This window comes from Crocodylus siamensis, chromosome 3, assembly GCF_052110815.1.
Source record: "Crocodylus siamensis isolate JL-2025a chromosome 3, ASM5211081v1, whole genome shotgun sequence".
In the NCBI taxonomy this organism is placed as follows: Eukaryota; Metazoa; Chordata; order Crocodylia; family Crocodylidae; genus Crocodylus; species Crocodylus siamensis.
This window is the reverse complement of record NC_143397.1, coordinates 209,058,001-209,083,690: the sequence shown is the minus strand read 5'-3', so window position 1 is coordinate 209,083,690 and position 25,690 is coordinate 209,058,001. Positions and strand designations below refer to the sequence as shown.

The 25,690-nt window shown below is 43.6% G+C and overlaps 1 long non-coding RNA gene across 1 annotated transcript; it reads right to left on the bottom strand.

Moving 5' to 3' along the window:
* Positions 1 to 1,168: 1,168 nt before the first annotated feature.
* On the bottom strand, positions 1,169 to 23,266 carry LOC149869398 (uncharacterized). Its single transcript, XR_016441098.1, has 3 exons — positions 23,222 to 23,266; positions 4,114 to 4,229; positions 1,169 to 1,641 (listed from the first exon to the last, which is right to left on the bottom strand). It is a non-coding gene; the product is annotated as an uncharacterized LOC149869398 (long non-coding RNA).
* Between the last annotated feature and the right edge of the window lie 2,424 nt (positions 23,267 to 25,690).

Genomic DNA, 25,690 nt, shown 5'->3' with positions numbered 1-25,690 from the left:
ACCTGATTGTGGAGTATCTCTTTCTTAAATATTGGCACTCCATATGCTGTTCTCCAATCAGGTGGCAGTACTCCTGATCTTTCAGACTCATAAAAACCTTGCTGACAAGCTTGCAATTGCATGTACCAGTTCTTTCTGTAGTTATTTGGTCCTCTCAGACTGAGCACATGAAGCTCTTTTGAAATTTTCTTCCACAGCAGATGTGGTAATTTCCATTTTTATACTCTGATTCCTAGTAGCCAATCTAAACTTGCCTCTCCTTCCTCCCGACATCACATCCAACATTATTGTCCTTATTGAAAGCTGACAGAGTATTCAACTGGATATTTTAAAGATTTAGTTTGTTTATAATCTTATTAATCCTCATTGTATAATGGCCTAACTTCTTTTCTTGTTTTATTTTTAATTGTGTAGATAAAGAACCTTCTACTCTTCATTTTAATGGTCTTTACACTTTTGTCAATTTTGTCAATTTTCACTTTTGTCACTTCTGTCAATTTTCACTTTATTCCCACATATTCTTACTTCCCAGATATAGCTTCCTTAATGTTTACTTTCTCATGTTTTAATTCTTTATATGCTCTCAGTGTTTTCTCAGTATCTTTCTTGAGATGGCTATTCATCCAAGTCTATCTGGATACCTCCACTACTTTTCTCCTCTTGGTTTAGAGCTAAATTATCATGGTCATGTGTGTATAATTCTCAACTTCTGCTATCAAGGGAAGATTAGAATCCCAAATTAGCAATATGATCATTTAATATTATATGCTAAGAGAATTATTCTGGTAAAGTATGAGCAGCAAAAAATACGTGACAGTATTATCCAATTAGAGTAACAGAATACAGTCCTGTTTTTCAACACAAGAATTACAAACCTCTTTCCATATGACAATAACTGCTTAGAGTCTCAAGTATGTTTGCATAACAAATATCTGCAGTGTTGTTCTATATTGTCAAATTCCTCCTCAGAATGTTTCTTCAACACAACCATTACATTATACTAAGCAGGCATGAGTTTAATTTTTTTAAAAATCAACTGTAATGAACATTAACCTGCAACAAATATATCAGTATGACGGTATTTGTATAAATGCCATATTTATTTGTATGCCATATGCACCTTTTCAGAAAAAAAATAGCCATCCATAACTGAGCTGCAAAGAAAAAAGGCTGATTTCTGCACCAGTGTGGAAACAGAGGAGCGTTGGGATGGTGTCAGGGGGCTGTACTTGGCACCAGCTTATCCAGGGCTGAAGCCTTTATCCATATGGAGTACAGACAGAGTCCTTTTGTCAGTATCACTTCCTCTTCCGCTGCTGTAGGGCCAACCAACTACAGATTTAGTCCACTCACAGTCACTGACAAATTGGCAATAGCTTTTGGACCGGGGCAAGGAAAGGCGTGTGATGTAAACAATGGGACTCCACCTCCAGTCCATGCAGATGAAGTGAGTCAGTGCCAGGACAAGTAAGACCCTGGAAAATCTCTTTTCATTCTTTCTGCCTTTTGTTCAACATTTTCATCAGTAACCTGGAAATGGGGTGCACTGTAAAACCTCCACGTTTACAGAGTATACCAAATTATTCCAGATTAGTCAAGTCCCAAGCTGATGGAGAGGAGCTGCAGAACGATCTCACCAAGCTGAGTGGGAAAAAATATGGCAGATGAACTTCAGTGTGAACAAATGCAAGGTAATTCACCTGGGGACAAATAACCTCAATGCATACACAATGTTGGATTCTGAATGAGCTGTTATGATCCAGAAAAGAGACCCTAGAACCCTTTGATAGTTCTCAAAAGTGTTAGTTCAATGTGTAGCCGTGACCAAAAAGCCAATAAAATGTTGGGCTTCATAAGGAACGGAACTAAAACAAAATGGAGAACATCATCATGCCATTATACAAATTCATGATATACCCACATCTTGAATACTGTCTGTAGTTCTGGTCCCAACACCTGAAAAGACAGTATACTGCCATTTATCTGACCCAGTGGGCACATCTACACAAGAAGCTACATCACCATAGCAATAAGCTACAATGATATAGCTTGTCACCATGGTGATGTAGCATCAGCAGACACTGACCAGGATGCCACAACTACTACACAGTAGAAATGAGCTACTTGCATTGCTACTGTGCAGTAGGGTCAAAAATGACCCATGCATCGCTGGGACCATGCAGTACTAGCTGGTACTGCACAGTGGGGCACACGTGTAGACATGCCCAGTATGGCACTTCTTATGCCCTGATGCCTTCCCAGAACAAGGCATTGTGTCCTATTCAGGGATGTGTGTTATGTGAATAATTATGGCATTTGTGTTTGCTGTTTTCTTTGGGATGCTCAGTCAGGGCACAATTTTCATAATAACTGATACCATGACATTAGGAGTTACTTGAAAAATAAAGTCATCTTAGGCTGATTTAAGGTCCTCATAACCTTTGTTCTGCAGCTATAGGCCTGGGCCCTTTTTGCTGTTTCACAGTTACTGCATTTCAGCCTAGCGGTGCAGCTGAACCTCAGCCATCTGTTTGGCTGCCAGATTTGGGCCAGGGTAAAGCCTGGCATGGTTTGAGCCAAGGTAAAACCTGACGCTTCTTGTTTTTGATCCAGGCCTCAGTGAGAGATAGGCCTGCCTGGCTTTTGCCCCCCAGTTCAGGCCCAGTGAGATAGGCCTGACCTCTCGTCTCCTTCAAACTTGGTGGGGCGGGGGGGTTGTTTTTGGGGGGGGGGGTTGCAGTTTCTGCCCAGCAGAACTGGGATTGGGACTAGGAATTTTTGGGTGCAGTATGCTGACAAAAGCTGCAGTTAACCCCTCAAAGCCACCATGCCAAAGTAGAGGTTAGCGTTGTACCACATCTTCAGGAGCAGCAGAGTCCCTTGCAATGCAGAAGGACCCACACTCTCGACCAGCTCCCCCTGGACACAGAGAACTCAAGGAGCTGTTCATAGGACTCACCGAGGTGGGCCCCCTCTCCAGCCCATTGCTGAAGGACAGGTATAGGGGGTCCTGGAACCCCTATTGGGGACCTGCAAGTCCCAGACTGCCTCCCCCAAGAGGGTGGAACCTATAGACTTTGTTTTGTAGTTAATTGTGTTTTTTAATTATATTTAATGTTTCTTTTGATTTTTTTTCTGTAATAAATTTGAGTGTTTGTCTTTACATGGCTTGCGAAGAGAGTTTTTTTTTAATTTGGGACACCCTAAAATATATTTAGTACTCCAAAAGTGAACCTAGCCCTTGTTGCTGCCAACTGGTGCCTGGCACAAGGGTTACATATGTGTTATTTCAGGGGAGGCTGACCTTTTTGGCAGGCATGATCCAATTTATCCCCACACCCTCTCTACTCTCATTCCCCTTTCCTTGCTTAACCAGCAGCTTTGCTGTCTGCACTCTGCTCCATCTGCTCCTCTATTTTCTGCAACCTGCCCTGGGCTGCCTGCCTAATCCACTGCTCAGTTTTCTGATTTAAGACCCTCATACTCTCTGTTACATTGAGTAATATCTTTCTCCATGACTACTGTTCATATTAGTGGAATGGTACATCATAGATGATGATAAAACTGGTCAGTGAGGGATTTAAGTTATGGGTATGTTTGTATGTTCTGTGAACATACTAGCATCTTTCAGTATTATTAAAATAAGCATGAGATTTACTCTCTCACTGAACATTTATTATTTTTTATTAGATTTATCCGCCACTCTTTCCAAGATGCTCTGGGAAACTTGCGATTAAAGAAAAAATATATAGAAACAGAATAAAATATTAAAATAAGAAGGTATCACAAAATCAACTCTCCTCCTACAAAAAGATAAATTCAAAAACAATACACTTCCCTCCATTCTCTCCACCTCTGATCAAAGCTAACATCCCCCCTCACTCCCCAACCTCACTTTGCAACCCACATTCAATACCTCCTTGTAAAAAAAAAAAGCAATTTCCCCATAATCCTTCTTATCCCTATCTACTCTCAAGGAAACACACTGTTTTAGTAAGACAAACCAAACAACCAACAAGCAAATAGCCTTTTTGCCATGACTGATGCCTCCAAAGGGCAATTCTAAAGAGCACTTCTGAACATTTTACTTTGGCAGTGTCCCCATTCACTCACCACAAGATGGTCAGAACTCCCTGTTAAGGCTGGGTAGACCCTTTCTTTTTCAGATTGGCTATCCATACTGTTTGACTGCTTACCATCTCAGCCCTTCCTTAGCTCCAGATTCAGTCCTGAAAAACATTGAAATGCCAACATATACTCTTCAATCATCATAGGAAACTTTTGATTTGGAACTGAAAAGGGAAATCTACTATTCAATGAAAATACACAATAATGTCTTTAAGTTATTGAAAAGTGTCTCTCTCTATTCATTCTTAAATAGAACTTGAGTTCAGAAAAAGGGCATTTTATTCAAACACTATCTGTTATGCAAACCTGAAAAGATAATTCTGTAATCCCTTTATCAATTTAAAACAAAGACCATGTTGGTTAAGTTTAATGAAGGAAAAGAAGATTGCTTTTCCTTAAATATATTAATATATATCTATGAATCATGACCCTTTTATTTCATGTACACTGGAAAAATTACTCAAAATGATAGTCCTTTTCAAAGTATTTATAGCAAAAAGAAAATGAATATCATCATACTAATCCTTGCTGGGATGACAAATTGTAACATTTCTTCTATTTGTTCCTATAGCAAATTGTCCAAGAAAGGATAGAAATTAATTTGTAAATTACATTAATTCCACTTTTATCCCTCCCATTAGCCCCTTGAGTATATTTAGACATGCAAGGCCAGATCCTCAGCTGTGAAACCTGCAATGGTTACACTGAGTTAATAACAATAATACTTATTCCTTGTGCTCAACAGCTGATTTAAGTCAGTATCATTATCCTCACTTTCAGGAAGCAGACTATATAGAGGAGACATGCCATGCCCAGGATCATGCAGCTAGCCAGGAATAGAATCCCAGCTCAGTACACCAACCATTAGACATTGCTGTCATAATATGGTGCTGCTGAGTATTGTATGCCTCCATATTACCTGTTATTTTACATTTGGTGGAGATCTGACTCATGGCTTATATATTCAAATCAGCTCATATACAGCACTGTGTAAATGCCATTTTAAACAATGGAAATCTCACTGGACACATTCAAACTTAACATAAACTGTAAATAAACTGTTCATCTCATCAAAGTCTATGAATAGGCTTCTACTACAGGATAAAGATCACTGTTTTTCTGATAATTCCACTTGAATGTTAGAGTAGAGGACTGGCTGAGGAGCACCTCAAGGAGTAAAATTCTTCTGCAGAGGCCAGCAGGCCAGGTAACTAGCTTACATGCCCAAAAGTCTTCCTGCTGCTAAATGAGTCTCAAAACCCCAATTAAATCATATTGGGGTGATTGTGTTATACTGCATCATGCTGAGTAGGTTTTTTACTCCAGAAATATCATTGGGAATATATTCAATAGGAGGTGATCAGTTCATGAGTAGAGATTGTTGCTTTTGTCAAATCACAATAGCACAGGGAAGCAGTGGAGACAGGAAGAGGTTAAAAACGTCTCTTAATAAAGCAATGATTTATTCCAATTTAAAGATAAATAATTTTAGTTTACACATTTTGTCACGAATCCCACTCAATCCTATGATGTTTGTAGGGTGTCATGCAGATTTTTTGTGCCTTTTGTACTGACATAGCATGTGTTGTCCTACTGGAAATCCACTGTTATGCTGTATCCATTGATGTTGCTTTTATCATTGGATAGATTATGTTATGCTGCCTGCATGGCTTTATAATTCTGATCATGGTTTAATCCATGGAACGGAAGGCTGCATATTTAAGGAAAGACTTGACATAAATGTTAAATCTGTGGCCATTGTGTTATTAGATCAAGAACAAATGCACTCCCAATCACAAATAAGAGTCATTATTGTTATGGGTATCTAAGTTATTCTCTGCTTGTAATGGGCAAAACAACCATACAATAGTGGAGGCATCTGAGACAAATGGCCCATTAGCCAAAGGAATGCCAGATGTTCCACAAAGAGAAATTTCTGGGAGATTGTGAGACTCTCGAAGAATTGGGAGAATGCTGATGGGGCAAGGGTCTTGCTTGGGGATGTTTTAAGGGCTGTCTGTGAGGTGGCCTTTGGATCCCAGGCTTGGAGAGTCCAGGCCCCCAGCAGTCAGGGCTGGCAGGATCAGAAAGAAGGCTGAGCTCTGAAAACACTGCCAGTTTTCTCTGAAGGATTAGATGACCGTCAGATGAGAGGCTAAGGAACTTTGTTTTGCCTTCAAACTTATGGTCAGGGTTTTTTTTCTCTCTCCTATAGAATATATGCTTTCGCTGTTTTGTCTTACTGATTGCCTGTAGTATAAAGTGATCTCAGGGTGAGTGATATTCCAAGCTAACTCATTCTATGAAAAGGGGGACCTAAAACTTCTTTTACAGCACAAGGGGAAGTCACCTAGAGGTTCAAAGAGACTTCCACACTACACCTGTGTGGTCAAGTATAAGGAATGGCTTGCAGGGATAAGGAATTAACCCTTATAAGGCAAACCTTGGTCTCTTCCTCAAGATGAGCAGCAAGAAACTTGGGCTTCTGGATTTAGCCCGCAGGCAGATGTGATGAATTTGCTTCTTATGTTATGCACATCTAGAATTGAAAGCAAGTTCTTTCAAAGGACATCTAATTCATCTCTCTGCAACAGTTGCAGGATTTATTATTCCTAAACAGTCCAAGACTGGTACCTGTAGAAGCCTCTTCTCAAAAGTCTCCTAGAAAGCAGATTGCACAACTTTCCTTGGCAGCTGGTCCCACTGTTTCACTGTTAGAAAATTTTCCCCCTAAAATGTAATCTAAATCTCCTTTTCTGTAATGAAAACTCCCTGCATATTCTGCTGCCCTCTTTGATAAGGGGAAACAATGCTCCCTCTGCTTTATGGCAGCCATTCAAATATTTGAAATTTTCTTTCATGTCCATAGGCAGAGGAAAAAAATATTATTTGAGAGGGCTGAGTAAAACTTAAAAGATACTTCTATTGTGCTGCTACACAGACACCATCCAGCAGTTAAGTGTGTGGGGGGGGTGAGAGGGTATGGGGGGACAGCTCAAGGCCCCCACAGCGAGGGAGGGAACAGGGCAGGGGCAGGGGCAGGGGCTGGGGCTGGGGTGAATGGGCCCCCAGGGCAGGTTGTGGGATGATCGGAGCTGCAGGCATCATGTCCAAGGGTGCTGGGGAGCTCCTGCTGCTGCATGCACCCCAGTGGAGGCATGTCCCCTGGATTTTTGCACAGGGCAGGGTGGAGATGGGCTAACACTGTGGACTGGGGCTCTGTGCACAACTGCTGTTGCCCTGGGAGCCACACAATGACATGTGCCTCCTGCCACTGAGCAGACAGGAGACACAGCGCAGTCACGGCATGGCTCCCAGGGCAACAGCAATGGGGCACAGAGCCTCAGCCCACAGCAGCAGCCTGCCTCTGCTCTGCCCCATGCACAAATCTGGGGGGTTTGTGCCCCCCATGACTCCCACAGGGTGCACACAGCGGCATGAGCCTCCTTCACACCCCTTGATGAATCACCCAGAGTTCCAACTATCCCACAACCCAGCCTGGGGCCCCATTCACACCAGCGCCTGCCTCTGCCCCACTCCCTCCCTCACCATGGGGGTCTCGATCTGCACCCACTCACACCCCTTCCCTCCCCCACATACATACCTGCTGGACACTACTCTACATACTGCCAGCCTGCAGACCTGGCTGCCTGCAGGCTGCGGCTGTATGTTTGTGTCTGTTCACTCCTCTTCCCCAACCCATTGCAGCCCCCCAGTCCTGTGTGCTACCACCACTGCCCCATGTTTTGGGAGGGCTAAGCCCCATTACTCCCAGCCTTCCACCGCCTATGGTCATGGCATCACTTAATCTCCTTTTCTGCAAACTAAACATACTTACCTCCTTCAATCTTTCCTCATATGGCTTATATTACAACCTCTTTTATCTCTGTATCCCATGGTTTACAAAGGGTTGGAATAAATCTGGATCTTCTCTGGCTTTTCTATAACCTCCTTTAAAAATGTCTCCAGAACTGGACACATTTCCCCAAATGAATCTTAACCAGCACTGCATACAGGACAGTACTTTCACCTTCTACATGTTATGTTAATACAACCTAAAATTACTAGCTTTCATGACAGCCTTGCATTCTTGTTGTGTGTTCCATTTATGACCCATTACCTCAAAAACTTTCTCAGCCATGTTATTTCTAAGTAAGCTATCCTCAATTCTATATTTATATATCTGTATTTTCTTCCTCATAACTGTCTGTAGCCCAGTTCTCCAGTTTATTAAACTAACCTTTGAATTTCATTATCCTCTAAATTATTTTCAATATTAACACTCCTGCTTTTGTGAGGGCTGCAAATTTGATCCAAGCCATTAATAAAAATGTTAACCAGCATTGGACCTAGAACACACCCTCTCTGAGATCTCCTGCCAGTTTTACACTGTTCCACTAATAGTCTGTTTGTGGTGATTCCACCAAGTATGTATCCAGCTAATATTAATTCTATCATGCCTGAGTTTTTCCAATGTATTTATGAGGAGAGCATGCAGGGACTGTCAAAAGCCTTTCTAAAGTCCAGGTATATAATATCCACCACTTTTCCCTCATACATCAAAACAGATACCTTGTTCAAAAAGAAAACATTGGTTTGACATGAGCTGCTCCTGATAAATTCATGTTGGCTGCCAGTGATCTTCACCTTCCATTCATTTGCAACTGGACCATTTTATAATTTTCTCTTAATTTCTGGATATTGAAATCATGATAGGTCTGTTATTCTCCTGGTCTGCCTTCCTTTCCTTTTTAAAGATAAGCTTATTAGCCCTCTCTAGTCCTCTGGGAACTGTAAATATCATTTTTAGGAGCTTTGAGATTTCTTTAGCTAGTCCTTTCAGCACCCCCAGGTGAATTCTCTCATTGCCTGCTGATTTAAACTACCTCCACTTTGCCAAAAGGTCTATAGTGTGCTCGTCCCTGATCATGATCTGTAGCCTTTCACCTATTTCTATTAGTTTGCTGGTTGTTTGGTAGTCATAGTGTTTTTGTGTGAAAACTGAAGCAAAGCAGGTATTGAGCGGCAATGCCTTCTTGGTATCTTCCATTAACAGCTCATCTGCTGCAACAGGCAGTAGGGCTTTGCGAAACGGCTATGTTTTGATTCAGTTTCAGATTTGGCTGTTTTAGAGGGACAGTGATTCAATTCAGTGTTTTGGATCACTGTTCCATTTTGATTTGGTCAAATCTGTTTTAGAGTTTCGACACTGTTTCGGTGATTTGGCCATAGGCTATAAGTGGGAATCACTAAAATGCCTATAACTTTCTCATTTCTTGCCTGATTCAGAAGAAACTTACAGTGAAGGTAGCCCCTCCTGAGGGCATGAAGCCTGCCATGTTACAAGAAGTTAGGTGCAGGGGGTTTTGTGAAACCGCACCTCAAACTGTTCAAAGCAAAACTTGTGTCACGTGTGTATATGTAGGCAGAGTGGGATGAAACCAACATGGATGGTAGCCCGTAACAAAGGGCCTTCCCAGTGCTTGTTACATGTCCGCCTGCCCACCTGTTTCTGAGCCAACCACCAGACCCTTTGTCCTGCCATGCCCTGATGGAAAACTGATTCAGATGTTTTCTAGGTGGGATGCTGCCCGTTTAGGTGTCTTGGGGCGACAACCATTCTGCAGCTCTGTACCTTCCCTACACTGTGGCCCATGCCTCACACATTTCATCCTTCACTCCCTCCAGCTGTGGTCCCTTCTCTGGGACATTTCCCTCCCTCTTAGGCCTTGGTCCCATCATCAGGTCAATCAGAATCCTGAGCCTCTTGTTCTGGGCATTCCTAGCAGTGGGCCCTGGCCCTCTGAGCCCACTTTGGCTCCTGGCCACAGCACGGACCAGTCAAGTCTACCTCTGATATCTTTTATTAGACCAATTGAATAGTTGAAAAAATGTATTTTAGCAAGCATTCAAGTTTAAAAACCCTTTGTCGGGCTTAGGAAACATCTGCAATTGGTGTGTGTGGTCTTCCTGAATGGAAGGAATAGTAAAGAAGCCAAAGTCTGGGATGTAATGCAGGCAAGAAAGCCAGTCTGTGAAAATGTAAAAAGTGTCAGGGGGTGAGGGACAGGCTGGGGTGAGGGGAAAGGGGAATGTAGCCGGTAAAAGTCCAGAAGTACTTGTACCTGGGGAGTCAGATGTCGGGCAGATTATAGTGTGTCATAATGTCTATACTGAATCCATGAGTTTCTTTATCTAGGAGGTTGATGAAGTGAAGTTCATAGGCTCATCTGTGAAAAGTAAATTCAAACAAGCACTGAACCTCATTAACCTCACCACCAGAAGCTAACTTCCTACAGCCCTATAAGCATACCAAATGGATCCAGACCATGAGGGATTTAAACCTGAAAGATTGCTAAGCTTTTAGCCTAAGTATTTAGGCCCCTGATGTCTAGGGTTGACATCCATTCCTCAGCTGTGGGCCCCCCCTACATTGTGGCCCATGCCTTGCAGATGGCATCCCAGGCAACCAAGCTGAGCTCACCTGGAGCCTCACAACTCCACTGCAACCAGCAAGTCTCAGTCCTCTCAAAGATCTTACAGGTCTGGGTATTCCCTAGCCAGGACCATTTGTGCGTGTGGTGGCTGGAGCTTATAAGGCACCTCCTACCTGCCTTTCACCAGGGAGGTTTGTGGGCCTGGCATTTCTTGGGGGCTGCCATGCCACTAGCAGTCCCGCCAGGCCTCCCGACCCTGGCAGCGTGCAGTTTTAGGTCATGTCCAGGACCTGGGGCCTCCTCCTTCCCCATAGCTCCAGCCCATACCTCCAAGTTCATCCTGGCACTGGAGCTCAGAAGGAAGATGTTCTTCCCCTGCTGGCTGGTGATACAGTGAGTGCCACCTCCAGCTCTGACAGTGAGATATTAAATGATTTTTTTTTTAAATGTAAAGAAGGAAATAGGTGTGGACAGAGTGAGGAGGATGGCACTCACTCTGTCTGCACATGGAGCTTGGGGAATCCCAGCAGCAGAAGGTTCATTTTGAGGAATGCCAGCTGCTCTACCAAACCAGGATCCAAGCATATGAGGTGAGATGTCAATATCCACAGCAATTCTGAACACCCTCTTTCTCAGAACACTGATGAGTGGACAGGACAGGTGTTCCCTGGCAACTGTGGCCAGATCCTGCCACATCTGGTTGCGGCTTGCCCAGTAGGCCAAGGGGTCACAGAGCAGTGTCTCCATATCCTCAGTGAGATAGGTAGCCACCAAGGCCTTGGCACTACCTGCCTGATGCTGGGGTCTGGTGCCTCTGGACCCCAACATGGAAGCCATGCCCTTGGCTGACAGTGGCTGTGCCTGTGGTGGAGGACACTGGCTGGAGGATGGAGTATCGGCATGGAACAATAGTTCCCCCTTTTCCACATCCCCCCAACTCTGCCCTTCAGCTTCCCTGACTGTTCACCAGAACCTGTGTCCAGCGATCCACGGTTTTGCTGGTGTACATGCTCCCCTTCACCCTCACGTCACACATGGCTGCCAGCACATGGACTGAACTGGACCGCAGTAGATCCAGCCATTTCTTGATGCCCTCCTTCAGCCACTTCACCAGTGCTTGCACCTTTGGTGACAGCAGCTTGCCCCAGCCAGGAACATTGATCCCCTGGAAGCTCTCCATTTGGTTCTGAACCTCCCTCACTATAGGGAATACCTGGCTAAGAAGAGCATTACCAGCACTGAGGTTCTCAGTGGCCTTGAGGAATGTCTTGAAGACCACCAAGATCTGGGAGATGGTATCGCACTCTGTTTTGTTAAGGGGCCCACTGGTCCCGATCTCCCCGACTAAGGCCATCTCATGAATGGCCTTCTGTTGCCCAAACAGCCTTTGGTATGTGCATCAGGTATGTGGAGTTCCAATGAGTCTCCACATCCTGCATGATTTTGTACTACAGAATGCTAAGCTCTGCTTGTTTGTCCCATCTTTACCCACTTCATGCTCCAGTGGAAGTAGTCCACCACCTTCCTGCATTTTGAAATGAGCTGGGTGGTTGTGATAGCACCCTCATGAGCAGCTCTGTCCCCCTCCAAGGCATCCCTGACTATAAGGTGGAACTTGTTTGCCACATAGCCTCTTTCTCAGAACAAAGTTGGCATCATGCACTGCCTTGACCATATTGGTCCTGTTGTCAGTGACCATGAACCTGCGGGTAAGCTCTTCCTGCTCACTGAGCCACCCCTGCACCATGTAGTTCATGGCTCCCATGATGTCCATTGCCATGTGAGACTCATCCATCACCTCTGCTTCAAGGAGAGCCCACCAATGGCCTAACTGATGGCCCCGGTGCCTTATGAGGGAGAGGTAGGCACGATCTCCACTCTGGCTGCTCCAAATGTCCAAGGTGAAGTGTAAGGCTACTTGCGGACCTGCTTTGTGCAAGTAATCCCTGCATGCCTCATACAGGAAGGGCAACTCCGTCCTGCTGAAAGTGGTGCATACAGGCATGTGGTATGATGGGGCCACAAGCACCATGAGCTGCCTGAACCCTGGCTGCTCAACTAAGGAGAAGGGCTGGCCATCAACAGGAAGCATCTCCCTAGTGCTCTGGGTGACCTAGCTTGCCTTTGAAACGCACCTCCCTTTTCCTCCACCTTTCCCCCACTGTTCCAGGGTAATCTGTCTCTGCTTTGTGGTGGCAGGGTCTTTGGAGTGAGAGGGGGACTTCCATTTGCATGCTCTCACTGGTTCCAGACTGAGGAGAAATAAGGGCAAGGGAGTGGTGCCTCCTGATATGCATCAGCATCCCCCTGGTGCTGAAGTTTTTCTTGTCCTTGCCCCGGCTGGTATTGGATCAGCAGTTCAGGGATATAGCATATGTGGGATCATCTGCCACCTGAAAATGATCCCACACTACACTGCCCCCTCACTTCTGGGGTGCAGGTGGGGATCCTGACTTATCCCACTCCTCAGCAGGCAGTGGCGTGACAACAGGAGGAGCTGATTCAGCTGAACCACTTGCCTCCACAATCTCAACCTCCTCTGAGGTGCTTTCTGAAGATGGAGACCTGGCACTAAGGGAACTTTGAGGAGTATGGAACACAAACTCAGATTCTTCCTCCTTCCCCAGAACTTCTCTGGCTATGGCACTCAGCTCCCTTGGTTCCAGATCCAGCTCCTCCTCTGGCACTGGAAGGCTCAAGCTGGAAACTGAAATTGGGGTGGAGGAGATTATCGTTCTGGTGCTTGTTGTCCTGCTGGTGGTGCTGGGGGGGTTTATTATTGCTGATGTTAGTGGAGGTGGGGCAGGTGCAGACAGTGCTCCCACCTCCTTGCTGTCACAAGCAGCAGAAGCTTCATGCCTGCTAGGAAGAGGATGTGTCTAAGTTGTGGGGAGGAGAAGGGAACTTGCATCTCTCCCTCTCTCTCTCTCTCCTGCCAGAAAACCTGGCACATGCCTTTCAGCATACTTCATGTATGGTGTGCCTGAATGTGTGTGTATAATTTATATGTGTTGTGCTTTCCTGAACAGTGATGGATGACACACTGTCAGGCAAAGCACAGCTTTCTTTTTGTTTGGGGTGAAAAAAATAACAAGAATAAATAAGAGGATTTTTGGGGAAGAAATATTTGAAAGGAATTAACAATAGGGATGGTAGGCAACAGTAAGTGGAAAAGGATTGGCTAATGGCTGGCTACAACTTGGTAGCAACAGACTACATAGTACTACCAGCCTAGACCCTTCAGACACTGTGCTCTGCTGCTCGTGCTACAAGAGACAGATTTCACAGAACGCAGAGTTCACACAGAGCCTTATATGCTGTTTCTCCATCCCTTCCCAAGAGCACTGGGATTGGAAGGGATCTCAGGGACAGATCGCAGACACTGGCCAGCTACAGATGTTAATATCAGAGCAGTCCTCCCCACCCATCCCCCCATCTCTTCTGAGTTTCTGTTTCCCCGCAAACCCACCTCTGAAACATTTTGAAACATCTGAGACATTCTGAAACTTTTTGGATGGTATTGTTTAATTTCTGAGATGTTTCAGAGCCTTCTTCCATTTCATTTCAGATTTGGTGTTTCGGGTGCCGAAATGGGCCAAAACACCTCCAAAATGAAACAGCTGCTGAAATGAAACAGTAATGCTCCTTGATAGTTTTCATTTAGGGCTATGTTCACAAAGCCACAACTACCATTTTAGGCTCCTAAGTACAAAATGTAGAGCCTCAAAACCCCTCCCTAAATTTGGAAGCATGTAAAACTCCCTAAATATCTAATTTTCTACCAGAAAAGTCCCCCAAATCATTACATTTCTCCTGCTAGACATGCACAAAACAAAGTCTTGACAACCTTTTTATATCTTATCTGGCATTTTATTATTAAATTATTAGATTATCTAGGATACAAACACATCCTAGTATAAGTGAACACCTACTGTTGTCCAAAAAGTGAAAATAACAGTTTTGCCACTGATCATCTTCAGTGAATTTGTATGGAATTCATAATTTCCTATGTCTTTCTTAAAGCATCTGAAAATATATTTTTAATGTAGTCCTATAAAAAAGCACAACAAAACAATTATGAGATAACACCTGTCCCTTTCAAAGGACTACTGACTGGCAGATATCATTGTAGTGTCTAATACTACAGCCTTTAATTTATGTCAAGAGGCCCTTTGCTGCCTACTGGAAGCATAGGATCAAGAAGTGATGTGACTCTGACCCCTCCTTCCCTATTTTATCCCTCTCTAATTGCATTTTCCTTCTCTTGAAAGCAATTTAATATTTCACTAAAATCTAAAAATAAAATAAGCCAGCCACTTCTGAGGTAGAGGAAACCAGAATCCCAACTGAGATTGTTTTTGAAGAAATGACAAGTGATGGGTAAACTTCAAAAGATTAAGAAGCTTTGATAAATAATAATCTGAATGCCTGTCTGAAAATGTTCTAGGCAGACAAGGTTCTTTGGGTAAATCTGATATCTTTTATTAGACCAACTAAATAGTTGGAAGATGTTTTTCTTAGCAAGCTTTTGGGTTTAAAAACCCTTTGTCAGGCTGCAGTTGGTGTGTGCTCTTCCTGGATGGAATGAATAGTAAAGAAGCCAGAGGCTGGTCTGCATGCAAGAAAGCCAGTCAGTAAAGATATAAATTAAGGAGTCAGTGGGTGAGAGATGGCTGGAGGCGGCCAGGGGGTGGGGTATGAATGCAGCAGGTATATAATGGAGTCACCTACTGACTCCTCAATTTATGTCTTCACTGATTGGCTTTCTTGCATGCATAGCAGCCTCTAGCTTCTTTACTATTCAATCCATCCAGGAAGAGCACACACCAACTGCAGATGCTTCCTCATCCTGACAAAGGTTTTTTAAACCCAAAAGCTTGCTAAGAAAAACACCTTCCAACTATTTAGTTGGTATAATAAAAGATATCAGATTTACCCAAAGAATCTTGTCTGCCTATGTCCTTAGACCAACATGGCTACAACCTCCACCCATGAAAATGTTCTAAGCATTTTACAAATGAACATATGGACAATGTCCCTGACCTGTGGTATATCAATTGCAAGAGATAGTGTATAGAAGAAAGAGGTGTGACAAAAGCTAAAACACTGATTGGTGGTCTTTATGGTGCACCTAATTAATGTTGGGGGTGTGGCGGGCCAGTAGGGGGCGCTCCTGCATTGAGCCGCCCACCTCCCTGCGCCCAACCACCTGCCAGGCTCCGAATGCCTCCCTAGGGGTGCCTTATGTCCAGCCCGACCCCTTGCTGGAGCACATATGCTAGCCTGGGGGTAACGTCGCCGCCACCACCCCAAGAATGGACTCACTCCCGGCCCTGTGTCCTTGGGGAAACACAGGCCTAACGTCCTACGGGTACTCGACCCAGTACAGGCACTTGGGGCACTTCCCCAAGTCCGGGGGCAAAAAGTACAGTCTCCCTTAGTCCGCAGACCTAAGGGGTCTCTTAGGTATAATTTAGACCCACCCCTCAATAAGTCTCCCACACCAGTCACAAAGGAAGACTTTATTGGTTACAGGGGTAGGGTGAAAATAGGGTACAAGACTGAGCAATATCCTAGAAATCCTAAAGAGCAAACAGTCTGGCTGTGGTAGCCTTTTGATCACGCTTCTGAGTTACTGCCAGCTAGATATCTACCAGATCTCGAGTAGCTTACTCACACACTTCATCCAGAGGCTGGTGAGATCCTGTCTAGCGTCCAGCTGTTCCTGGTTCATGAGTTTTTGGGAGGGAGGGCCCTTTCAGATGTTTATGCTCCTCTGAGTCCCCCCCTCATGGCTCCAGCCTCACCTCATGGCCAAAGAGACTGCCTCCTCACCTGTCCTAACTTATATAGCCCCTGTGACCTCATTCACTTGGTCCAGTGGAGGCCAGCCCCAGTTGGCTGTCAGCCAACCAGTTTGAAATACACCCGTTACCGGGCAGATTCCAGCCCACCAGGTAGATGCCCCTCACCCAGGTACCAGTCACGTAGGCAGAGGGAACAGGTTTCCCCCCTCCCTCAGGAATGCAGCCAGCTCAAGTTACCTAAAGAAACAGGGTAAGGGTGTGGTCTCCTCTGCTGGGCCCACCCTACTCAAATGGTCACAGCACAGAGATATTATCACATTGTCACAGGGCAGAGATTTTGGGGAGAAACCAAGGTGGCTTTCTGCCACAGGGGGAAGGTTATTTTGTTTTTTCATGGGAAGAAAAGAGTCATGAACTGTGTATCCAACATTCATGGGATCCACAAATTAGTCTCTCAAACACTTTTTTTCATGCTATATACTCCAGTTTGGCCCCACCAGAAATGCTACAAGGTTTGCAGCTGGTCAAGAAAAACAATCAAAGAAACTTTTCCATTGAAAAATGCTGTCATCAAAACCAATATGCATTATGGCAATGTATTAGTTTTGAAAAAAAAAAAATTGGGAAGATTACACAAGTCTGGAATAGACTTTCTGGCCAAGCTTAGAGATGGCAGAATCTCATAATAACCTACTCATTAAATGGGCACTACTTTGCCGTTATTCAAAGGAATTAATTGAACTCAGGTTGCCAACATTTTGAATTAAACACCTTAGCCACCACATTTGTAGCTTCTCTGGCAATTTTTTTGTTCCTTGTCTCTCTTCCTCTGTCTAATTTTTTCATGAACAATTTTGAGAACGTCTGTGAAGTATTTGTTTTGTCTTGCATCAAAACAAATAAATGTTGAAACCTAATTTTTTTCATGAAATAGAACTCTTGTTTCTCAAAACCATAAAAAGACCAGTTATCTGGACAATGTCATTCCATTTCCAGTTAGCACCATGAAACTGACAAACACTGACTTTGGGTGGGGGGGTGGGATTGTTGTTGGGTTTTTTGGCATATGGGAGAATTAACTTCAAGAATGGCTTAATTTGGAATCTATTTTGCACAGTTCTATCTATCCATTCTTGTCTCTTACCAAGCCAGTTTCATCTCCTTCTCCACCATCACTTGACAGCCTGCTTGTTCTTTTCTACTATCTGGTCCATATCTATGGTTCAGCATCTATGAGCTGATCCTTAAACCATTTTCTTCCCTGCCTTTACATTCCTTGCCTATCAGAAACTTCTTCCATGATACCTACACAAAGCTGGGCAAACAAGTAATGTAAAGTGTGATTGACAACAGTATTGAGATTTATTTATTTATTTTAGAAAGTGTTTCTAATGCACATAAAAAGAAGAGAAAAATGGTGGCTCTTATAACTACATCCACCCACCCTCATCCTTTGCATGCTGTTCCTTGTCTATGGTTACAAGTAATTCAGGAGTATATTTTCTTGTACAAATTGTGGGTGCTACCTGAATACACATATGTAACAATGATGATGTTATAAAATTTGGGAAAATGGTTTAGGTTATTTTGTCTGCGCGTTGTCTGCATTTATCTCTAACATGTACCCACGCCTTGTCCTGGCAGTACCATAGCTTTACTATCAGGAGGACATGACCTATTCATATTCCCATCACTTTCCACTAGCTCAGAAACTAAGTATCTTTCAAAAACCAAGTGTTGGCCTCTTGAGTGTTCAGCAGTGTTCAGCTTCCCAGCTGTTTTGCTGAGACCTTTAAACAAACAGAACATTTTTCAACTAACACAGAGGCAGAATATATCTGAAACAAAATGTATTACCCTGTTTCCCAGAGCAGCTCTGTAATTACATTTTTGAAGACATACCTGTTTAAAAATTCATAATCAATTTATCATTCCATGGGCTAAAAAAATAAAGTTTTTTTTGTACATAACATCTGTGCCTTGGCACTAACAATGGGGAGGGCTTTTAATGTAATAGGAGCTATAGATATGCAGCCAAATAAAACAAGGATATAATTCTATCAAGAGGTCCCACAGGAGAAAGAGAGAAACCTGGAGTTTAAGCATCTTGTCACTAGAATCCTATGTTGGGTTATTCCCTTCCATGTTCCACATTACTGCACACTATATTTTGTTTCTATGCTACACATTATGATGGAATTGTTCCTTTCTAAAGTGATTTAGATGAGATGAGATTAGATTAGATTAGATTAGATTAGATGTCATCCTGTGTTCTCTCTTAACAGTACTGGGGATTTTTTTACATAGATGGCATAAGCAATCCTACAACAGTTTGTAAATCTCCTTTTAGCTCATTTGTACTATCTTAGATCTACTCTATATCAGAATTTTCCTTTACCTTCAAACTTGCACCTCCCTGAGGTGCTTCTCCCCACATTGCAAATCTGGTCAATTCTGTCCTAAGCCCTTTATCATTTTCCTCATAATGTCAGCCTCAACATACCATTCTTTTCTTCTCTCCCTCTCTGCCCGCTCTTCCCCCCCATCCATGTATCTTATTTTTTCCCGTGAAGTCCTTTTTTTATCAGCTAACTTCTCAGTACTGACACCCCAACCCATCATCATCTCCTGAATTAAACCCTGCTAAATACATCTTTCTTCCATGTTGCCCACACAAAGTGAATTAAAATAATTATTTAAAATATTTTTAAAAGAAAACTGTAATCAAGTTCCTGTTTTTTGTTAGTCATTGTGTTCTCTCTTTTCTATTTGGCATGTAGGCCACAGTTCTGCAAAGTATAGCATAATGTTGAAACCAAAGCTTCAGGAGGCTTCAGAGTAGACAATGGGATCCTGTTTTGCAAAATCAAGGGCCATCAGCAGGGATCACATTTCTGCAAGGAGAAAAGCCATTCATAGGATTTATTGTGAAAGAGAACTTTTTTTTCTGTAAGGAATTTAGATCAATACTGACCAGGAAGCTCTCCTTCCTCCCTATCAAACTTGAACTTCGGTACATTTCTCTCAGGTGTTGAGAATACCCAATATTCCAGAGTTGTCTGCTCTCCCACCCACCACAGGAGAGTAATGTCTATCAATGGCCAAGGACTTAAACCATAAGTTCCACAAAAATGGATTTATTAAATGGATTAATATTTAAAAAAATATTTCACTGTAATACGGATGCTTCCCTTCAATGTTTCCTTTTCATTGTCATATGGGGTACCCACAGACATTCAGGGCCCCACTCTAACTTGGAGCTCCATTCCACCCACCACCCCTTCTCAGCTTGGGCCATTCAAAGCAGTCTGTAGCTCTGTGCTGCTGCTCTGCCTCCCTCCCCTACTGACAAACCCAGGGGCAGGACTAGGTTGGTACTCACAGGCTCAGGTACCAACCCCACCCCACTCCTGCACCAAAAATTAACCTTAGAGGGAACACAAGTTCTTTAAGTCACTTTGCTTTAGAGTGTCTTCATCTAATATCTCATTTGACAAAAGTTAATTTTTCACATGATCAGCCATTATAAAAGCACTCTACAACCATGCACATGTGTTAAGTCATGTTTTAGAGGTCTGTTGTGCAAAAAATGTAACTTATATAAGCACCCATGATTGTGCATATGGAGGTGCTAAGTGTTTGATGGAGGAATCCTTGGGTATGTCCAGACAAGGACAGATGTGTCTGTGGCACCACATGCCACACATGTAGGCATTCCCCACACTGCTACCTTGCAGCACAGAGTGAGGTTTTCATCCCAGGAGATCCTGGGGTAAAAAAAATGACACCTAAAAAAAAGCAGGGCAACACACATGGTGGCAGCGCCTGCCACTCAAAACTGGAAACTGTCCAGCTGGAGCCATGCTATGGCTGCAGTCCAGGCTCCCTGCTGCAAGAGTGCTGCAGCTGCAGGTCATGGAGGCCCCCAGGACCCCAGGTAAGGCTTCTCAGGCCAGCACAATTGCTGGCCCCAGCCTCCCTTACCCCACTCAGAGTAATGTGCTGTGTGCCAGAGTGTGTGTGACACAGGCACTCTCCAGGGACAAGAAGCAGTGGGTGTGTTGCTGCTACTTATCCTCAGGGAAACACACATTCCCACTAGTCACATTTGGTAGAAGAATCAGGGTCAGGTATAGGAATGGCGTCTTTTATGACAGTTTAATAATGGCTGCTTCTTAATATGAAGTTCTATCAGAGAAGCATGAATCCAGTTTGTTTCTATAGTGGGAACTTTTGTAGGAAAGAATATGTCCAAGTCTAAGTGATTAAAACAAAACCTAGCAACAGCCTGAATGTGGCAAATTTGGGTTCAGGGAGTCCTAGGTGCAGTTGTATTAGTGAATGTCTGAAGAGTACAGGGGCTTGCAGATAGATCTGTTTCCCCTATATAATTACTGTGGGGTAGGGAAGTGGCGTGTTAAAGTATGCATGTATAACACCCACACACAGATGGGGTTGTATACTGTAGGGGGTAGGGTTGTGTATGTGTTTTAGGTGGGCAAGATGGCCCTTGTTGTTCTGTCCATGTGTCCATCACATGGCAATCTGAGGCCTCTCTCTGGGCACAGTATGTAAAACCCTCTGGCCTCATTGGCCAGAGGAAGCAGAAGATCCTCCAGGCAAACTGAATAAGAGAGGGGCTGGAGCATGGCACTCCCTAACTGGACACAGCTTAGGTGATGTCACACTAGGTATATAAGAACGACTCGTTCGTAAGTTTTCTAACTCTTTCGCCTGTGGCTGCTGAGAGGTACACAGCTGAATTGGGAGCCAAAAAACATGCTCCCTCTGGGCGTGTCTCCCCCGCTCTTCACTGGAGAGACAAGCGAAAGCTATGGGCCAGGAAAGCCAAAGATACAGGGAGAGAAAGTCTGTCTTGGACTTTAAGACTCCTATTTCCTCCTCTTTCTCCTTTTTTTCTTAAATAGGTTAATTTCCCTGGAGCAAACTGCCCAGGAATGGGTTCTGGCAGTTACTGGCCCCTCTCTTTTGTAATTGTATTGTCTCAGCATGGTGGTATAGCTGAGTCTGGCTGTCCAGGCTACAGCTATAGGCCTGGGTCCTTTTTGCTGTTTCACAGTTATTGGATTTCAGCCTAGCAGTGCACCTGAACCTCAGCCATCTGTTTGGCTGGCAGATTTGGGCTAGGGTAAAGTCTGGCATGGTTTGAAATAGGGTGAGACTTGGCACTTCTTGTTGTTGATCCAGGCCTCAGTGTGATACAGGCCTGGCCAGCTTTTGCTACCCAGTTCAGGCCAAGGGAGATAGGCCTGACCTCTCCTTTGAAATTTTTATTTATTTATTTTGCAGTTTCTGCCCAGCAGAGCTGGAATTGAGACTAGGAATTTTGGGTGCAGTAGGCTGACAAAAGCTGCAGTTAACCCCTCAAAGCCACCATGCTGAAGTGGAAGTCGGCACTCTACCTCATCTCCAGGAGCAATGGAGCCCCTTGCAATGCAGAAGGACCCACACTCTTGAGCAGCTCCACTTGGACACAGCAAACTCAAGGAGCAGCTCATAGGACTCACTGGGGTGGGCCCCCTCTCCAGCCCATTGCTGAAGGACAGGTATAGGGGGTCCTGGAATTCCCAGACTGTCTGGGTGAAGCCTCCCCCAAGAGGGTGCCACCTATAGACTTTGTTTTTTCAGTTAATAGTCTTTTAAAATTGTATTTACTGTTTTGTTTTGTTTTTATTTTCTGTAATAAATGTGAGTGTTTGTGTTTACATGGCTTGGAGGGTGGGGGGTGTTGTTTCTGTGGAACACCCTAGTAATTAATTTAATGTTTCCCAGGTGGTCTGGCTGGGGGCTCGATCCAGGGTAAAATATATTTAGTACTCCAAAATTGAACCTAGCCCTTGTTGCTGCCAGCTGGTGCCTGGCAGAAGGGTTACACAAGTATTATATCAGTGGAGGCCAAACTTTTTGGCTAGCGTCCTCCAATTTATCCCAACAACCTCCCCAATTACTACTCTGATCCCCTTTCCCTGCTTGACCAGTTGCTTTGTTCTCTGCTCCTCTGCTTTCTGTGTCCTGCTTTGTGCTGTCTGCTCAATCCGCTGCTCTGTTTTCTGCTCCCTGGCCTATCTGCCACTGTGCCGCTTGCTCCCTCCCTGCTCTGCGATGTACCACACACAGTGTTCTCATGCCACTTGTAACACACCTGATAGGTTGGCCATCCCTGTATTATGTAATGGGGCTTGTATGGATTGTGTGTGCTATGCTTATATCTGTGGTGCTGGGTGGGTGTCTATGCGTGTCTCTGTGTGTATGTTGTATGCTACATGCTAACTGAGTGTGCACATCATGTGCTATGTTTCACGTGTAAGGGCCAAGTCTTCTGTGTGCTCTTGGCACTGGCGGAACCAGGTAGTGTTGGCTGGGGATAAGCATCTTTATGCAGCATGTGTGTACATGTACTGGATGTGTACCAAACCCCTTTCTTGTCTACGGGTAACAGTAGGTAACTGAAGCCACACTTGATTTGCCACTCCCTATGCTAGAGTGTACCAGCTTTCCTATGGTACTGGCCACTTCAGTAGCTGTGCCCAGTCCTACATGGGAATCTATCTCCATTCTGCCCCCATCACCCAATAATCAGATCAGCAGAAGTGGAGCACTACTACACCTAAAACTATTATACAGGCTCTCTGCATCAGTTCTCCATATTCATATCCTATCCATCTGGTGGAATGCAGTCAACATGGTTCTCCTCTCTTTTCTCTGCCCATGCCTCCAGTAATGACAGAACAGAATTTCTCATTTGAATTGTCTCTTAATTGCCCAGGTCAGCAGATGCTTAGTTAAATGATAAGAAGAGAACTACATAGTAAAAATGACAATATTTACTTGTTTTTCTCTATTTGTATAAGGTGGAACCCCATTCTCTAGAAAGTACTAAGAAAGAAAGTAGACAGAGCAGAAGAGTTAGTTTCAGCTAGAAAGACTGGAAGCGTATGACTAATATTCACCAACTACAAGACAGATAAAAGAAGGTTGTTTCATTTAAACTGTTATCACCATTAATGAATTCATATAAAGGACCATCCTGTAACATTTTATTCTCACTCTCTCTTTATCAGATATGAAGTCCCACATCATAGGATATTCTCTACTCAATTAGAGCCAAAAAAGGCATATACCAAAGAAACCATAGCCATTACCTTCCTGATCCCATCAGTGAGGATATTTGCTATTTTGCCAGGAATTCCTAAAGTTTTATCTGTCCTTAAATTCTGGCCATTAAATTCAATCTTTTTCTTAGCCAAAAGTAGATGCCATGGAAGCAGGGCTGTGGAGTGTGACAGGACAACCTAAGGGGAGGCTGGCTTTTTGGTGAACCATACAGCTAGTTTACTTTTCATATCTCCAGTTCACTCCTGGAGAAAATACTATTTTACACATAAAAATAACTAAACCAAATAAATATCCTAATGGATACCATCTCAGAATTGCATACATTATCTCTGCTCCTTTATAGACATACACTCAGCATAACTTTCATTTTCATTATTGGATTGATTAGCTTAAGAAAGCAGTCCCAGAAATTATATAACTAACTTCTATAGATGCCATCGTCATTCTCCAGCTGACATGGGGGTTTTATTCCACAGCCTATTTCTTATATTCAGATAAATTGATAATATAAAATATTGAATTCTTTTTCTTCTGTTATCAAATCTGTATAGATGCTATTACTCATTCTATCAGTTGGTAAATTTCTACATTGCCTGAAGAGCTGTTTCAATGTATTTTATGCCAGAAGTACCTGATATTTTAGAGAAAATACTAAGGGAAAATAAAAGGACAGCAGCCTAGAAAAAGTTCAAGCAGCATAGAAAGACTAAGAGCTCATTGTTAAAATATTCACCAAATGCCTGGCAGATAAATGAAGGTCATTTCATTCCCGATTATATCATAATGCCCTTTGCTGCGTGCTGTACTCCCATATGACGGACCATTTTTTTATCACTTTCTTTTTAAAACTCTAGAAATATTATGCATTTTAAAATTAAATCTTTGTCACCCTTCTGTGCTCAAGATAGGATGAATAAACATTATTTATGTCAAATATATTAGCAATTCATTTGTTTTAAGTGACTTCTTTAATTAAGGGATCTAACCTTGCCAAACCAAGGACAGCGGTTTTTAATAATGTAAATCTATATGTTTGAGCCTGGGTAAAAACACCTCTATATAATTATTTTAAATGTTATAGCCCATATACTATTCCACTTCTAAGTATCTACATCAGCGATTCTCAGCTATGGTGCTTGGACACTCTGGGATGTTGCTGGATCTTTTGAAGGGTCCTGTGAGGTATTCGGAGACAAGTGTTAGGAGATAAGTAGGTACACTAAGAATAAGTATGCAGGCTCAGGCTCGTCCCTGCCTAAATGATCACCCATTTCCGATAGCAGGCACCCCTGCAAGGAGCTAAGTAGTGTATTCTATAGTTTTTTTAATTTGCTGCCGCTCGGTTAACAAAAGTAATGGAGGGCTTCCTCAACTCCAGTGAGATATGCCTCTATAGGCTTGAAAAGCTGCCTTGGCATTACTGGCAACTGGCAACAGGCAAGGCCAGGATAAGAACTGATAACTGCCACACATCGTCCCTCCACAGGTGGATGCATCCCACTAGGCATTGAAAAGAATGGACTCTCACCTTATACCTGGAGCGTTGATAATATATAGGCTGAAAGCCTTGGTGCGACTGATGTCATCTCACTCTATCTGAATGGACACCATGAGCAAAACAGCAAGCAAAATAATCACAGAGGCAACTAAGCACAAAGTTAATGTAAACAACTGTGGTAAACAAAACAAAAGTAGATAGCTGTAAATCAGGGATGGGCAATTATTTTGACTGGAGGATCACATAATAAGTTTTGGGGACCTGTCAAAGGCCACATCCATCTCTCTCTCGCCTTCCCTCACCTCTCTCATCTCTGCCTCTCTCTCCCCCTCCTTTCTACCTGCCAGAACTCAGCTGGAGCTGTAGTTCACTAGGAGCCCCAGAACTCAACTGTGGACCCAGATGGGGACTTCTGCTATGGCAGGTGGGCAGCAGTGTCAGCTATGGGCACAGCCAGCAGGTTTCAAAACCTCAACATAGAACCTGCTGGTTGTGTCACAGCTGATGTTGCTGCCCACCTGGTGCAGCAGAAGCTCCTGCCTGGGTACACAGCTGACGCTGCTGGCAGGTTCCAGGTTGGGGCTCCCAGTAGGAGCCTCCACTGTGCTTGGAGGCCCATCCCTGCTGTAGACAGTAGGAAAACAAGATAGAATAGAGAAATATAGCAAAACCAAGCTGGATCC